Genomic DNA, 15,875 nt, shown 5'->3' with positions numbered 1-15,875 from the left:
AACACCCAAAAAAGATGTCCTTTTCATTCTAGGGGACTGGAATGCAAAAGTAGGAAGTCAAGAAACACCTGAAGTAACAGGCAAATTTGGCCTTGGAATACGGAATGAAGCAGGGCAAAGACTAATAGAGTTTTGCCAAGAAAATGCACTGGTCAAAACAAACACCCTCTTCCAACAACACAAGAGAAGACTCTATACATGGACATCACCAGATGGTCAACACCGAAATCAGATTGATTATATTCTTTGCAGCCAAAGATGGAGAAGCTCTATACAGTCAGCAAAAACAAGACCAGGAGCTGACTGTGGGTCAGACCATGAACTCCTTATTGCCAAATTCAGACTTAAATTGAAGGAAGTAGGGAAAACCACTAGACCATTCAGGTATGACCTAAATAAAATCCCTTATGATTATACAGTGGAAGTGAGAAATAGATTTAAGGGCCTAGATCTGATAGATAGAGTGCCTGATGAACTATGGAATGAGGTTCGTGACATTGTACAGGAGACAGGGATCAAGACCATTCCCATAGAAAAGAAATGCAAAAAAGCAAAATGGCTGTCTGGGGAGGCCTTACAAACAGCTGTGAAAAGAAGAGAAGCGAAAAGCAAAGGAGAAAAGGAAAGATATAAGCATCTGAATGCAGAGTTCCAAAGAATAGCAAGAAGAGATAAGAAAGCCTTCTTCAGCAATCAATGCAAAGAAATAGAGGAAAACAACAGAATGGGAAAGACTAAGGATCTCTTCAAGAAAATCAGAGATACCAAAGGAACATTTCATGCAAAGATGAACTCGATAAAGGACAGAAATGGTATGGACCTAACAGAAGCAGAAGATATTAAGAAGAGATGGCAAGAATACACAGAAGAACTGTATAAAAAAGATCTTCAGGACCCAGATAATCACGATGGTGTGATCACGGACCTAGATCCAGACATCCTGGAATGTGAAGTCAAGTGGGCCTTAGAAAGCATCACTATGAACAAAGCTAGTGGAGGTGATGGAATTCCAGTTGAGCTATTCCAAATCCTGAAAGATGATGCTGTGAAAGTGCTGCACTCAATATGACAGCAAATTTGGAAAACTCAGCAGTGGCCACAGGACTGGAAAAGGTCAGTTTTCATTCCAATCCCAAAGAAAGGCAATGCCAAAGAATGCTCAAACTACTGCACAATTGCACTCATCTCACACGCTAGTAAAGTAATGCTCAAAATTCTCCAGCCCAGGCTTCAGCAGTACGTGAACCTTGAACTTCCTGATGTTCAAGCTGGTTTTAGAAAAGGCAGAAACCAGAGATCAAATTGCCAACATTCGCTGGATCACGGAAAAAGCAAGAGAGTTCCAGAAAAACATCTATTTCTGCTTTATTGACTATGCCAAAGCCTTTGACTGTGTGGATCACAATAAACTGTGGAAAATTCGGAAAGAGATGGGAGTACCAGACCACCTGACCTGCCTCTTGAGAAACCTATCTGCAGGTCAGGAAGCAACAGTTAGAACTGGACATGGAACAACAGACTGGTACAAAATAGGAAAAGGAGTTCGTCAAGGCTGTATATTGTCACCCTGCCTATTTAACTTCTATGCAGAGTACATCATGAGAAACACTGGACTGGAAGAAACACAAGCTGGAATCAAGATTGCCGGGAGAAATATCAATCACCTCAGATATGGAGATGACACCGCCCTTATGGCAGAAAGTGAAGAGGAACTAAAAAGCCTCTTGATGAAAGTGAAAGTGGAGAGTGAAAAAGTTCAAAATTCAGAAAACGAAGATCATGGCATCCTGTCCCACCACTGCATGGGAAATAGATGGGGAAACAGTGGAAACAGTGTCAGACTTTATTTTTCTGGGCTCCAAAATCACTGCAGATGGTGACTGCAGCCATGAAATTAAAAGACGCTTACTCCTTGGAAGGAAAGTTATGACCAACCTAGATAGCATATTCAAAAGCAGAGACATTACTTTGCCAACAAAGGTTCGTCTAGTCAAGGCTATGGTTTTTCCTGTGGTCATGTGTGGATGTGAGAGTTGGACTGTGAAGAAGGCTGAGCGCCGAAGAATTGATGCTTTTGAACTGTGGTGTTGGAGAAAACTCTTGAGAGTCCCTTGGACTGCAAGGAGATCCAACCAGTTCATTCTGAAGGAGATCAGCCCTGGGATTTCTTTGGAAGGAATAATGCTAAAGCTGAAACTCCAGTACTTTGGCCACCTCATGTGAAGAGTTGACTCATTGGAAAAGACTCTGATGCTGGGAGGGATTGGGGGCAGGAGGAGAAGGGGATGACAGAGGATGAGATGGCTGGATGGCATCACTGACTCGATGGACATGAGTCTGGGTGAACTCCGGGAGTTGGTGATGGACAGGGAGGCCTGGCGTGCTGCGATTCATGGGGTTGCAAAGAGTCGGACACGACTGAGTGACTGATCTGATCTGATCACTTTCTGCCATAAGGGTGGTGTCATCTGCATATCTGAGGTTATTGATATTTCTCCTGGCAATCTGGATTCCAGCCTGTGCTTCTTCCAGCCTAGTGTTTCTCATGATGTACTCTGCATAGAAGTTAAATAGGCAGGGTGACAATATACAGCCTTGACGAACTCCTTTTCCTATTTTGTACCAGTCTGTTGTTCCATGTCCAGTTCTAACTGTTGCTTCCTGACCTGCAGATAGGTTTCTCAAGAGGCAGGTCAGGTGGTCTGGTACTCCCATCTCTTTCCGAATTTTCCACAGTTTATTGTGATCCACACAGTCAAAGGCTTTGGCATAGTCAATAAAGCAGAAATAGATGTTTTTCTGGAACTCTCTTGCTTTTTCCGTGATCCAGCGAATGTTGGCAATTTGATCTCTGGTTTCTGCCTTTTCTAAAACCAGCTTGAACATCAGGAAGTTCACGGTTCACATACTGCTGAAGCCTGGGCTGGAGAATTTTGAGCATTACTTTACTAGCGTGTGAGATGAGTGCAATTGTGCAGTAGTTTGAGCATTCTTTGGCATTGCCTTTCTTTGGGATTGGAATGAAAACTGACCTTTTCCAGTCCTGTGGCCACTGCTGAGTTTTCCAAATTTGCTGTCATATTGAGTGCAGCACTTTCACAGCATCATCTTTCAGGATTTGAAATGCCCATGAGATTAATAAAATGCTAAAGAAACCAACTCCTTTCCTTGTCTTCTAGCTGACGGTAACCTGTCAACAAGGTTTTTTTTTTTTTTTTTTTTTTTAATGCCTGGACCTACTCTGTCCAACTTGGAAGGGCAGTAGTTCTAGGAGAGTATTTGTAATTTCTAGTATCCAGTGAGGTAGAAGAAGAATGGTGACCAGTTGGAATGGGGAAGAGTAATATTGTGTCAAAGATCCAAGCCTTTGCAGTAGCTTTGGTATCTGATACAGAGACCTTCACAGTGGATCTGAGTTGCTCATCCAACTGGAAAAACTAGACCAAGCAGTCACCACAACAGTCTCCTCTGCACGTAATGAAGCTAATTGATGATACCAAAGCCACAGTTTGGTTCTGTCAGCTGTAAGTGGCTGAACAGATCTGCAGCCAGGACCATCCTTCTGTATAGTGGGATTTGCAGGGAAAGATTCTTCAAACTACCTTTGATATCTAATAGTCCTACCTTGCCTCCATTCAGTGAATCACTCTGCCTTTTGAGTTCTGAGATGCTCTGGAAATCAAAACTGACTGAAATATTATCTCTCTTCATGTCAGAGAAGCTGTGGCCAGCTGACCTCTGTCAAATGCATCTGTGTTCCTGGAGTGAGAGAAGGGAAGAAGACAGCAACCTCTCCAGGGAAGAAAAATGAAGAAATGTATTAGCAGAGAGCTGATTAACTGTCATTTAAGAGGGCACGTGTTAATGGCTGGGGAAGAATGACGAGGTAAAGAGCTTAGACCACATGGAAAAGTGAATACATACTCACCCCATCTCACACTCATCTGCTGCAAGTTCCTTGAGGCCAAGACTGTGGTGAGATCATTCCTGTATCCCCGGTTTAACACTGGAATCTCTGTAAATGTCCAACTGGGAAATGCTTATAAGACTCCTGAATTTCTAAACTTCAGAAAGGTTTAGTGATTTAGAAAGGAAAGGACCTGTAAGAGACCCTGAGAGCAGTTGTCTTGACCTCATTTTATATACAAGAAAACTGAAGTTCAGAAAAGGGAAAGGACTTGACTTAAAAACTGGTCTGATTATTTAGGAGACTATTATGACCTCCAAACTTAACAGCAAATTTTCCTTTTTTCTGCACTCATTATTTGTCACATTCTTCTCAAGCATTAAAATGCTATATGTTTATAAAATGTTTTCATGGCCATTATCTATCACTGTGGCCTGGGTGTTAGGATCCACTGATTGGCTAGAACTGAGTCACATCGTTATCCTGAAGAGGTGGTGGCAGAGGGTAGGGGTCAGTGGGTGTGGGGTAGAGCCTAAAAGAATATCAGAGGGACTTCCCTGATAAAGAATCTTCCTGCCAATACAGAAGACACAGGTCTGATCCCTGATTCGGGAAGATTCCACATCCTGCAGAGCAGCTAAATCTGTGTACCACGACTACCGAAGCCCATGCTCTGCAACCAGAAAAGGCACTGCAGTGAGAAGCCCATACACCACAACTAGGGAGTAGGCCCCACGTGCCTCAACTGGAGAAAAGCCCAAGCAGCAGCAAAGACCCAACACAGCCAACATAAATAAAGAAAAATTTAAAAAAGAATATCAGAGAACTGTTATCAGACAGGTGAAGGACAGTGAGCAAGCCTACCCAAGAGCTCTACTAGAAAACCTACTTTTGACAATTTCTTTTTTCTTTTTCACAGTTTGTATTTTAATGACTATATCTTCTTGGTTGTAATTTTATATTGCATAAATATAGCATATTTGGTTTAATGCTAAGAAACCTAGTGGTCTGATCCTTTTGTTAATTAAGGTCAGAGGTCATTTAAGTTACCTTAAAAAAAAGAGAGAGAGGTTACCGTAAGGCTTAATTAGACTAAATTAGGCGTGGAGACCTTCAGAAAGTTCTGAGACCAGTTTCTGTCCTTGTTTCTGTCTCTCTCACTCTCTGAATCTCTGCTTCTTTGCATGTTATACATTTGCTCTAGTATCTTTTCTCCACCAGCCAACCTCCTTTCCTTACCCATAGTTTCTGCTCCCTCATAACTCATGAGATCCCCTCTGGATCTTTCTGTTGTTGCTTCCAAGCTATAGCTCTTATCACTAATTAAATAATTTATCTAGATATTTCATGGCCATAACTCATGAGAAAGAAAGTGATGGGCTTACCTGATCTTTTCATCCAAGGACCAGATTGTTGCCCAGCTTATGACTGGCCGCTGTTTGGTCAGATCACCAAAGCATGGCAGCCATGACTGTATGCATTTTTTGTATGACTGAAATTTCACAAATCTTTGCTTAAAGATTATTTTTATTATAAAATGAGTCATTCTGAGAGTTGACTTGGCCTTCAAATATTCTACCGGCTGGGAAATGTCTGAAGTCTCCCCTGTTTTACATAAGCCAAGCAGCCATAGAAATAAAGGCAAAAGCTCTTTAATGTGGTATATTATTGTGGACTCTAGAGATTCTAAAATAGCCTCCTTATTCCTTTTGGGAAAAAGGTTTGTTTTTCTTCCATGGTTATGCTGCTCTTTTGCCTGTGACTCATTTGTCCATTTTATCTCTCATAAAACAACACAGACACAAAAAATCCACTGTGGATAGTATTGGGTTGGCCAAAATTTTCATTTGGGTTTTTCTGTAAAATGGTAAAGAAAAACTCAGATGAGCTTTGTGGCCAATCCAGTATTTCTTCAATCACTACGAGTACTAGTACCAAACATGCAAATATGGGTAAAAAGCAGATTGGGACATTAATCTGTATTAATGATAGTGTGTTTTGTTTTGTTTTTGTTAATTTGGCTGTGCCAGGTCTTTGTTGCAGCATACAGGATCTAGTTCCCTGTAAGTAAGTAAGTAAGTCAGTAAGTTAGAGTTAGTCGCTCAGTCGTGCCCAACTCTTTTTGACCCCATGGACTGCAGCCCACCAGGCTCCTCTGTCCATGAGATTTTCCAGACAAGGATACTGGAGTGGGTCTCCATTTCCTTCTCTAAGGGATCTTCCCAACCCAGGGATCGAACCCAGGTCTCCTGTACTGCAGGCAGATTTTTTACCAACTGAGCTACATGGGAAACCTGCAAGTTGTTATATGTAAGCCTCATGGTAAACACAAAGCAAAAACCTATAGCAAATACACAAAAGATAAAGAGAAAGGAATGTAAGTATACCACTAAAGAAAATCATCAAATTACAAAGCAAGAGAGAAAGACAATAAAGTAACAGTAGAGAACTAACCAAAAGTAGCTAGAGAGCAATTCCCAAAATAGCAACAAGCACGTAACCTATCAATAATTACTTCAAATGTAAATGGATTAAATGCTCTAATAAAAAGACATAAAGTGGCCAAATGGATTAAAAGAAAACAAAAACCAAGAACCATACACTTGCTGCCTAAAAGAGATACACGTTAGACATAAGAACACACAAAGACTGAAAGACAAGATATGGAAAGAAATATTCCTTGTGAATGGAAATCAAAAGAAAGCTGGAGTAGCTATACTAATATCAGACAAAATAGACTTTAAAGAGAAAAAAGAAGGGTATTACATATTGATAAAGTGGTCAATTCAACAAGACGACATAACATTTGTAAGTAAGCACTAAATTTAGAAGTACCTAGATATGTAGTGAAGTGAAGTGAAGTCTCTCAGTCGTGTCCGACTCTTTGTGACCCCATGCACTGTAGCCTACCAGGCTTCTCTGTCCATGGGATTTTCCAGGCAAGAGTACTGGAGTGGGTTGCCATTTCCTTCTCCAGGGGATCTTCCCAACCCAGGGATTGAACCCAGGTTTCCTGCACTGTAGACAGACACTTTACCGTCTAAGCCACCAGGGAAAGTAAATATTAATAAACCTACAAGGAGAAATATACAGCAATGCAATAACAGGATTTTTAATACCCCACTTCCATCAATGAATAGAATATCCAGATAGAAAATCAATAGGGAAACTTTGGAATCAAACCACATGTTAGACCAGATGGACTTCGATATTTATGAGACATTCTATCTCACAGCAGCAGAATACACATTCTTTTCAAGTATACAAGGACCATTCCCAAGCCAGTTCAACCACAGAACAAATCTTAATTAAATCTAAGAAGATTGAAATCATATCAAGCATCTTTTCTGACTGCAATGGTAGGAAACTAGAAATTAATCACACAAAGAAAACTGGAAAATTTGCAAATATATGAAGATTAAATGGGGTTTCCCAGGTGGTACATGTGGTAAAGAATCCACCTGTCAATACAGGAGGTGTGGGTTTGATCCTAGGGTCGAGACGATCCTCTGGAATAGGAAATTGCAACCCACTCCAGTATTCTTGCTAGGAAAATTCCATGGCCAGAGGAGCCTGAAGAGCTGCAGGCTATGGGGTCACAAAGGGTCAGACACGATTGAGCGACTGAGCGTGAAAGATTAAATAATTTGTTGTTGCTGCTGCTGCTGCTAAGTCACTTGAGTTGCTTCAGTCGTGTCTGACTCTGTGCGACCCCATAGACAGCAGCCTACCAGGCTCCCCCATCCCTACTGACCAACTAATGGGTCAAAAAATAAATTAAAGAGGTAATTTTTTAAAATGCCTTAAGACAAATGAAAACTGTAATGTAGCACACCAAAATTTGTGGGATACAGCAAAAGCAATCCTAAGAAGGAAGTATAGGTAATCAATTCCCACCTCAAGAAATAAGAAAAGTCTCAAATAAAGAACCCAACTTTATACCTCAAGAGCATTGTGCTAAGTGAAATAAGTTAGAGAAATGCCATATGATCTCTCTTATATGTGGAATTCAGAAAACAAACCAAAACCCAAGCTTATGATACAGAGAACAGATTGGTAGTTCCTAAGGGTGGGAGTTAGCAGGTAGGAGAAATAGGTGAAATGTTTTTTTTTTCTTCAGTTTAAGTTAATTGAATTTTAAAAATTAAAAAAAAAAAACTTAAGGGGAGAATGGCAGTTTCCTTTTCAGAATAATACAACTCAGCTGTCTTTCTATTATAGTGACAGCATTCTCATTAGAGAAATACTATAATCTATCTTGAATTTCAAATCTTCAAACTTTTTTCTAAGTGTTTGACTAAATGATTCAAAAGAAAGAATATCTAGGCACCAATACTAACACAAAGGAACAGCTTACTATCAAAGCTGTCTAATTGATCAATTATATTTAAACCCCTTACCTTTTTCTTTCTTTCTTTCTATTTTTTGGCGGTGGAAAGGGGCACTGGGGATCTTAGCCTCGACTAGGAATGGAACCCGTGCCCTCTGCAGTGGAAACATGGTGTCTTAACCACTGCACCACCAGGAAAATCCCAACCCCCTTACCTTTTAAATTCCAGCCTCCCAGAGCTTTCAAACAGGGTTACAGATCATAAAATTTATATGATTTGAAAGTCAAAAGTCTTTGAAAAATTTTAGGTATAAAACAATAAGTGAGAAAATGAACTTATTCACCACACCAAAGGAGAAATAACAGAGTTCTGATCACTTAATTCCCAGCAAATAAGAATGAGAGTTAGTAGTCAAGCTACCTTTATCTGAATTGAGGAAAAGGCAAAAAAAGACTCTATTTGTCCCAAGGCATTCTCTTTAGGCATTTATCACTGAGGTTTCTTTTACAGAAGGTACAGCCCTTCTATGATGTCTTTTATTCCTTCTATAAAATACAGACCTTAATAGGAATTTTCATCATAAAATTGTACTGGTGAGAATTTTTTTTTTTTTTGTCACTTGCAATCCTCTTATAGGCTGTGAATTGCAATCTTCCATAAAAAGAGATGCGTTAAGTCGCACTAATTTCTATTCCAATGAAAATTACAGTTTGCTTTTAATGGGAATGACTCAGTCAATCAAACTGAAAGCTGAGACATGCTGTCCCTGAATGGAAGTTTTAAAAACATAATTTCTTCTCTCTGCCCTTACACAGAGCCACTCCTCACTCACCCAAAGAACACTGAGGTGAAAGGCACATATTGAAAACAGAAAGGAAGACCCACCAAATGCAGCTTTGTCTACAAACTGTGGCCTTGGATTCTAACACAAAATCTAAATTTAAAATCTGTCTCGGATGTGCCAATAGAAAATAACAGAATTCTAAATAAAGATATCTGGTTGGTGGTTAAATGAAACTACTATTTAGAGATTAGATTTGATCAAATCAACTCTATGTGGCTATCTTTATGGCTGTATTGGGGCTCCCTGGAGCTGGTGCCACATCATATATAGGTTTTATCAGAATACGGGGCAGGTAACTATCTGTATTACAAGATGTGTGTCGTGGGGTTTGTGTGTGGGGGAGGGGTGTCACATGAGCTATTTTACAAATATAAACATCTCCAACTAATATTCCTTCTGATGTTTAATTTTTAATCACACAAGTGAATCATACTGATTGTAGAAAAGTTGGAAAATACAGATATGCAAAAAGTTTTAAAAGTTGAAATCTACAATATGTAGTGTGATTTTCTTTCCAATCAGATGTGAATTGACACCACACATAAACACGTGTAACTTGATGCATGAATATATTGTGAGCACATCCCCAGATTATTTTAAATGAACGTCTATATCATTACTTTTATTGCCTGAATACTATTTAATTATTTAATGGATCTTCATGTATTTAACTTGTCTGCCTTAATTATTTGCATGTTTAAAATATCGTAAGGGAATGTTAATGAACTTGTTTGACTTTGCCTCTTTGCCTAATTCTCTCCTTTTTTTTTTTTCTTTTATAAAATAGGCTTTTGTCTTTGGGCAGAAAAAAACACACACTGATTTTAAGACTGGAATTTTAAGAACAGACACAACTAGTGACATTATCAGAAGAAAGAAATATCACTGCAGGCAGCTTTTCATTTGAAACAGCTTAAACTGTTGCAACTCGGTATTGCTGACTTGTCAGTTATGTAGGCAGCTTCACAGGAGGAAGCCTGACGAAAAGTGCAGGGGATTCTATTTTATGTATCTATCAGAGAGAAACAAGTTTAAAACCATGCCAAAATTAATCATTAGAAAGAATGTCAATAGGCACTGCCCTGTTGTAGATTAATAATACCTTATACTAGAGTTATCAAAAGAATCTAATAATTTTCTTAATATAGACTCATAGAAGTAGAATTTCTGGGCCATATAGAATGCATCTTTTCTTAGATGTAAAATTATACTGTATTTTATTTTTTTATTGAAGTACAGTTGATTTACAATATTGTGTTAGTTTCAAGTGTACAGAAAAATGATTCAGTTATTTATATGTGTATATATTTTTTGATTATTTTCCATTATAAGTTACAAGATACTGAATATTATTCCCTGTGTTAAACAGTAAATCCTTGTTGCTTATCTATTTTATACATAGTAGCATGTGTATGTTAATCCCATAATCCTAATTTATACCCCCTTTTCCCTTTGGTAACAAAAAGTTTGTTTTCTATATCTATTAACCTTTTTTTTTTTTTCACTTAATTGTAAGTAGATTCAGGTCTTCGCTTGTAGCTCAGTTGGTAAAAAATCTGCCTGCAGTGTAGGAGACCTGAGCTCGATCCCTGGGTTGCGAAGATCCCCTGGAGAAGGAAATGGCACCCCACTCCAGTATTCTTGCCTAGAAAATCTCATGGACAGAGGAGCCTGGTGGGCTGCAGTCCATGGGGTCGCAAAGAGTCGGGCACGACTGAGCGACTAACACTTACTTACTTACTAAGTATAGTCATTTGTATTATTTTTTAAATTTCACATATAAGTGATAGAATATTTGTCTTTCTCTGTCTGACTTATTTCACTGAGTATAATATTCATAACTGAGCTACTGAGCACGCACACATAATATTCTCCAGATCCATCCATGTTGCTGCCAGTGACAATATTTCATTCTTTTTATGGCTGAGTAATAGTCCATTATTCCCTTCACAGATCACTGCCTTGTAGTGGTGAAGGAGCTTGCATAACTCAATGAAGCTATGAGTCATGCTGGGTAGGGCCACCCAAGACAGATGTGTCATAGTGGACAGTTCTGAAAAATGTGATCCACTGGAGGAAGCAATGGAAACCACCCCAGTATACTCGCCATGAGAACCTCATGAAATGTTTAAAAAGACAAAGAGATATGACACCAAAAGATGAATCCCCCAGTTCGGAAGGTGTCCAATGTGCTACTGGGGAAGAGCAGAGGAGAACAACTAATGTTCAGTTGCTCAGTTGTGTCCCAACTTTTTGCAGTCCCATGGACTGCAGCACACCAGCTTCCCTGTCCTTCACCACCTCCCAGAGCTTGCTCAAACTCATGTCCAATGAGTCAGCCATCCAACTATCTTGTCCTCTGTCGTCCCCTTCTCCTCCTGCCTTCAATCTAAGTAGTCTTAGAACTTCTAATAGCCCCAGAAAGAAGGAAGTGGCTGGACCAAAGCAGAAATGCTACTCAGTCATGAATGTGCCTGTTGATGAAAGTAAAACCGGATGCTGTAAAGTAAAATCATATTTCAATTCCAGTGTTTTGGTCACCTGATGTGAACAGCTGACTTATTGGAAAAGTCTCGGATGTTGGGAAAGATTGAGGACAGAAGGAGAAGAGGGCATCAGAGGATGAAATGGCTGAATGGCATCCTCAACTCAATGGACATGAGTTTGAGCAAATTCTGGGAGATAGCGAAGGACAAGGGAGGCCTGGCGTCCTGCAGTGCATAGGGTCACAGAGTGGGACATGACCGGGTGACTGAACAGCAACAGCAGCAATATTCCATTATAAATACACCACATCGTCTTTATCCACTCATCTTGATGGACACATAAGTAGTTGCCATGTCTTGGCTTTTGTTAATAGCTCTGCTATGAACACTGAGAGTGTACCATTTTAATACTCTCAACATACATTGGCAAATAATAATCCCAGAAAGATTGTATGTAATCCTTTCCCCAGAAGCATGGGACAGCAGCTCACAACCTCATCTGATATTTTGTATGAATGTATCTCTGCTTTTTTGGATGGGACGTACTAATGTGACTTTGAATTTTTGTTACATTTCAGGATTTTCAACAGATATAATAATACTTTCTTTCCCCTCAAGAGTAAAATAGTTTAATGTTTCAGATTATAAAAATAACAAATGTTTATTATTTTAAAAAATGAACATGATAGAAAAGTATAAGAGAAGAAAGAAAATCTCCCCAAACACCAGAGATAATAATTGGTTCCCTGGTAGCTCAGACAATAAATAATCTGCCTGCAATTCAGGAGCCCCAGGTTGGATCCCTGGGTTGGGAAGATCCCCTGGAGAAGGAAATGGTAGTATTATTGCCTGGGAAATTCCATGGACGAGGAGTCTGGCAGGCTACAGTCCATGGGGTCACAAAAGAGTCAGAGACAACTGAGTGACTAACACTGATCATTGGTTTTTTGGTAAATATCTTTCCAAATAGCAATAGCTATCTATCAACATATATGAACAAAGAGACAACCTTTATTCCCATAGTTAAGTGCTGTTTTGAGGTAACGTGGCTTTGTGTCTGTATCCCAAAGATTTCTTTGATGCTTCTTTAGTCTGTAGAGTTAACTGAAGGTCTGGACAGCAGTTATGGCCTCCTTCTCTCCAAGTATACAAAGGCAGGTTTGTTTATAGTCCACGTTCTTATATGTGTGTAGAAATGGCCCTGAAAAGAGTTGTGTGAGTATATGAAAAGGTCACTGGTTACCCTAGCACCTGCTCAGACTTGAAGAAACAGAGGATCATGCAAACCACTCTGAACTCCCCTCTTTAAAAGAGACCCAGGGCTCCTATGTAAAATTTGTGGTAACCTCCCCTCTGCAGCTGCCAGAGCAGACACAGTGTTTCCTAAACAGTGAGGCCCAGGTTCCTGCATGCAGGAGGCCCACCTCTTAGCACAGCTGCCTCACAGTGCTTTGATGAATCTAACATGGTTTGAAAACTGAGGCCTCCTCAAACTGCCTTTCAGTTCAGTTCAGTTCAGTTGCTCAGTCACGTCCGACTCTTTGCGACGCCATGAAGCGCAGCACGCCAGGCCTCCCTGTCCATCACCAACTCCCGGAGTCCACCCAAACCCATGTCCACTGTGTCGGTGATGCCATCCAACCATCTCATCCTCTGTCGTCCCCTTCTCCTCCTGCCCTCAATCTTTCCCAGCATCAGGGTCTTTTCAAATGAGTCAGCTCTCTGCATCAGGTGGCCAAAGTATTGGAGTTTGAGCTTCAACATCAGTCCCTCCAATGAACACCCAGGACTGATCTCCTTTAGGATGGACTGGTTGGATAGCAGTTAAAAATATAAGCATTTAATGTCATTTTAAATGTCTCTTTCCTAACCTATTTGTTATGATATGTTTTTCTTGGCAAATGGGGTTTTGCTGACGTGGTGTTTTCAAGAGTATCCGTCTTTCTCCATGAGGAGGAATTCCTATGCATGGATTCAGGGTGGACATGTATCTCTTTGGCTGCTCATAAGCTGAATGTTCTTCGGCTTGTCAGGGGAGCCCCTCCAATGGCAGCCAGACTTTCTCAGCCAGGACTGGCTCAGCTCACACATGGCTCCTCCGCAGAGTTGTAGCTGGATCCACAGCCCTGGAGTCGCCACACCACACCCTTCTGGTACCACTAACCTTCCTCTCAGGCATGGTAACCCTTTCAGGCCTGCTGGCCACTGTTACTGCTTCCCGGTGATGAGTGGGGTGGACAAAGAGGAGATGGACATTTTTGGATCCTTCTCTGCCTCTCCTTGGGCTTCCCTGCTGGCTTAGACGGTAAAGAATCTGCCTGCAAGGCAGGAGACCTGGGTTCAGTCCCTGGGTCAGGAAGATGCCCCTGGAGAAGGAAATGACTACCCACTCCAGTATTCTTGTCTATAGAATTCCATGGGCAGAGGAGCCTGGCAGGCTATAGTCCATGGGGTCCCAAAGAGTTGGACACAACTGAATGACTAGCATTTTCATCTTCACTTTATGCCTCTCCACACAGACATAGCTCTTCCACCACACCTAGCCCAACTCCATCCCATTACAGCTAGCTCAGCATGGTAGGCTGTGTGTGGGTGAGGGGATTGGGGGGAACCAGGATGGGATATCTTCTCACTGAGGCACATTGGTTTGCTTGTATGAGAGGCTAACATACTCCTGTTACCTTAGACTTAAAGCAGAAACTCTGCTGTCACAATACCACCTGGGATTTAACCTGAGGAGGCTGTAGGGGCAAGACTTTGTGTGTGTGTGTGTGTGTGAATATACAGACACTCTGCATGTTGTGTGGTTTGTATTAATGAACTATATGCCCGAGTCATATATATTATTTCATTTAATCCTCATCAGATCAGATCAGTCGCTCAGTCGTGTCCAACTCTTTGCGACCCCATGAATCGCAGCACGCCAGGCCTCCCTGTCCAACACCAACTCCTGGAGTTCACTGAGACTCATGTCCATTGAGTCAGTGATGCCATCCAGTCATCTCATCCTCTGTCGTCCCCTTCTCCTCATAGCAACCCCATAAGATAGGACCTGCATGTACTATGAACTCCACGTTATAGAAGAGGAAACCAAATCACAAAAAGCTAAAGTAACTTGACCAGCATCACACAGCTAGGAAGTGGTTGAGTCCAATTTCAAAACCAGGCAGCCTCAACCTAGCCTGCACTCTTCATCATAACCTACTTCTTTCCTATAAATATTGTCTATTAGCACCCCTATTTTATATTATAGTTGTCTCAGAACTACCTCAATAAATGTTGTAAAGTGATGGAATCACTCTCACATCATCTTTGGTGTACGAGGGGCTTTTACGTGCTTTGTGTGCAGGTGGGCAAGGCTCTGCATGAGGTTGTACAGGAACTGAAAGGACAGTGAAGAAACAGTGGGAATTCCCTCTCCAAGGTGCTTTCAGCAGGGGACCGTTTTCTTGGTTTGGTTTTGTTTTTTTCATATCTTCTTTCCTTTTATTGAAAAAATTTTTTTTTCAATAATTTTATTTATTTATTTTCAGTTATGCTGGGTCTTTGTTTCTGTTTGAGCTTTTCCCTAGTTGTGGGCGAGCAGGGGCTGCTCTTCACTGCTGTGCACGGATTTCTCATTGTGGTGGCCTCCCTTGTTATGAAGCGTGGGCTGTAGGGTGCGAGGGCTTCAGTAGGTGCAGCTCCCGAGCTCTAGAGCACGGGCTCAGCAGTTGTGGCACACGGGCTTAGTTGCTCCACAGCATGGGAGATCTTCCGGGACCAGGGATCAAACCCCTGTCTCCTGCATTGGCAGGCAGATTTCTTCACCACTGAATCACCAGGGAAGCCTGAAAAACAAAATGTTAATGACAATTAATAAAGGGAACAAACAAACGAACAGGGATGTACTAGTGGAAAACATAGATAAGATGAAACTAAAAATGCCATTGGCTTCTTTAATTGATTAAGAGCACAAAATGAAACAGGCAGAAAGTCTCTTTTAAACAATTAAAAAGCTGTGTTTTTTTCCCCAATTATCTCCAAGTCAGATATATACATGCCCAAGAAAATAGTGTGTAAAGGAAAACTGTCACACACAACAAGTTGTACCCTGAATTAAGGGAAACAGCTGTTGAAATACAACACAATTAATATAATAAAGTCAGCAACAGGTTAACACTTTAAAAACTGAGGCTTCAAATGCCAACAGGGAGCTGTTGAACAGCTCAAAATCTTGTATAGGCTCTGGTCTCCATTTCTTCCCTCCATTTTTCTTCACATTTCCACCAAGAAACTCAGATTCCAATATTTTTATTGGTTTTCTT

General features: G+C 40.7%; 1 long non-coding RNA gene across 1 annotated transcript; it reads left to right on the top strand.

The window, feature by feature from the left end:
- The first annotated feature begins 3,936 nt into the window (after positions 1–3,936).
- On the top strand, positions 3,937–13,737 carry LOC129630180 (uncharacterized). The gene is made up of 3 exons (XR_008703587.1): positions 3,937–3,989; positions 8,758–8,831; positions 13,602–13,737. It is a non-coding gene; the product is annotated as an uncharacterized LOC129630180 (long non-coding RNA).
- Positions 13,738–15,875: the final 2,138 nt, after the last annotated feature.

The sequence above is a fragment of the Bubalus kerabau genome, chromosome 16 (genome assembly GCF_029407905.1).
Source record: "Bubalus kerabau isolate K-KA32 ecotype Philippines breed swamp buffalo chromosome 16, PCC_UOA_SB_1v2, whole genome shotgun sequence".
Classification (NCBI taxonomy): Eukaryota; Metazoa; Chordata; class Mammalia; order Artiodactyla; family Bovidae; genus Bubalus; species Bubalus kerabau.
The sequence above is the reverse complement of the archived record's forward strand: the minus strand, read 5'-3'. Positions and strand labels throughout refer to the sequence as shown.